Below are 2271 nucleotides of genomic sequence, written 5' to 3' on the forward strand. Positions count from 1 at the left end.
ATGGAGGTGTGACGAGGGATGGGAACATGGAGAGACTGGAAACTCAGAGGCCACTGAGATTATCAGCAGCGACCACAGCTGCTTCAGAAAGCAGTTTGCTGTTTCTTGTGACGTTAAGCACACGTTGACCATGTGGAAACCCATATGCCAATGGAAACACAGACGTCCTTCCACAAAGAGACACAAAACCTCGGTGACTTTTCATACTATAACACACACACACACACACACTCAAAGCTCTTTCCCCAAGTCCATACATTTGTAGACATATATTAACAGGTTGGCTTTCCTGGGGCTCAGTGCTAAAGACTCTGCCTGCCAATGCGAGAGACACAGGAGATGCGGGCTCGATTCCTGGGTCAGAAAGATCTCCTGAAAAAGGAAAGGACAACCCACTCCAGTATTCTTGCCTGGAAAATCGCACGAAATGGGTCCTCAGTCCATGGGGTCACAGAAGAGTCAGACACGATTTAGCAACTAAACCCACCAACAACAAAATGAGGTTGTGGAGAACATCCATTTCAACAGTCACAGGAGCAGAGACTGGGACCTAGGAAAGGCAAGGCCTGTCCAGAGTTAATCAGCTAACAAGTGGTGTGACCAGACTTCCAACTGAAATCTTCCCATCCAGTTCATGACCTCATGCACTCAGAAAGACCCCACAGGACCCGAGTGAGCAGTGGCTCTTTTTAAACAGGACTCATCGGTGGGGAGTGTCTCCTGCTGCTGTGGATGCTCCGATGCTGAAACTAGACTCTGCAACAGTGTTTCTTCCGACTCCTGCATTCTCCAGGCAGGATGACACACCCATGGGTGTTCTGATACTTGCAGGCACCACCCATTTTCTCACATTCAAGGTTTTTCTTTTTTCCTTTCCCTATAAAGGAAGGAGAGGTGAAAAAGAAACAAATAAATAAGGCATGTGTAACTAAAGCTACCAGAATTCATCTTGTATAGCAAGGAACTCCAAATTACAGGCCACAGGGACAGAACTGGCACTCTCCTCAGTTTGGTGTGACCTAAAAGCTTAGAATGTTTTTCCATATTTTTTTAAATTGTAGAAAAGCTGAGAAGGGGCCATAAATTGTTCTATAGGAAGGTGATCATGCTCATTCATTTAAACAGGGTCTATGGGGCTTCCCCTGGGCTTCCCTGATGGCTCAGTGGTAAAGAATCCACCTGCCAATGCAGGAGACATAGGAGATGCAGATTCAATCCCTGTGTCAGAAAGATCCCCTGGAAAAGCGAATGGCAACGCACTCCAGTATCCTTGCTTGGAGAATCCCATGGACAGAGGAGCCTGGTGGGCGACAGTCCATGGGGTCGCAAAGAGTGGACCACAACCGAGTGACTAAACAACTGGACCTGCTTGGTTAATGAATTCTGAGCAGAACTGACGTTTCCCTTCAGGGCTGGGGCCCTTAATCTCTAGCACAAGAGTCCTGAGAGCGCTTTGCTCCGACACAGGACCAGCAGCACCCATGGTGGTGGCTGCTCCTCGGGGGTGCGGTGTCTGATCAGAGCACCCAGGCCCTCCCGGGTTGGCATCATTTCAGCGAGAATTAACTTTGGCTCTTTGAAGATGCTAAGATCTGGAGGTGCTGTCACCACAGCACAGCCTGGAGCATGCTGTCACCTGAGAAGGGCTGCAGGGAAAATGCAGGACACCCAGTTTAGCTTGGATTGCAGCTGAGCAACACATAACCTTGCAGGATAAGTATGTCCCGAGTGATGCACAGATCACAAGTAAAGTATTTGTTGTTTAAATATAAACAAATATATAAATTTATATATATATAAATATATAAACAAATATATAAATTTGTTGTTTATATAACTCAGCAAGTAAATTTGTTTTTTAGGATTGTTGAATATTTAATAAAAACATGGTCTTTGAAATCAGATCCGCTTGGGCTTGAGTTAAAGTCCTCCCTACACACAACCGGCACAACTTTGAACAAATTACTTTATTTCTAAATCCCAGCTGTAAAACGGTGCTAAAAACACCTATCCTGTAAATACTGCTATGAGGAATACATTTGGGATAAAACATTAAAAATTTCAGTGTCTCAATAAAGAGGAAGTGGTCAATATCATTTACTATTACTATTAGTGTTACTGTTAGTCACATGGAAATGATTTGTAAGCTGTAAAGTCTCCTGTAAATGTTATCTATCACCATTAGAATTTATGGACTTAGTACCAACTAGTTAAGGGCAATCACGGGAGACTATTTTTCACTTTAAGCTTCTCTTTCTTTATTTGAAAAAT

The 2271-nt window shown here is 44.1% G+C and overlaps 1 long non-coding RNA gene across 1 annotated transcript in view; it reads right to left on the minus strand.

Annotated features, from left to right (window-relative positions):
- Positions 1–498: 498 nt before the first annotated feature.
- The window catches only part of LOC104999703, a 4004-nt gene continuing 2231 nt past the window's right edge, over positions 499–2271 (minus strand). The window contains exon 3 of the long non-coding RNA XR_826646.1: positions 499–877. This is a non-coding gene — a long non-coding RNA (uncharacterized LOC104999703). The remainder of the gene's footprint in view (positions 878–2271) is intronic.

This window comes from Bison bison, unplaced genomic scaffold (genome assembly GCF_000754665.1).
Source record: "Bison bison bison isolate TAMUID 2011002044 unplaced genomic scaffold, Bison_UMD1.0 scf7180017864362, whole genome shotgun sequence".
NCBI classification, from domain to species: Eukaryota; Metazoa; Chordata; class Mammalia; order Artiodactyla; family Bovidae; genus Bison; species Bison bison.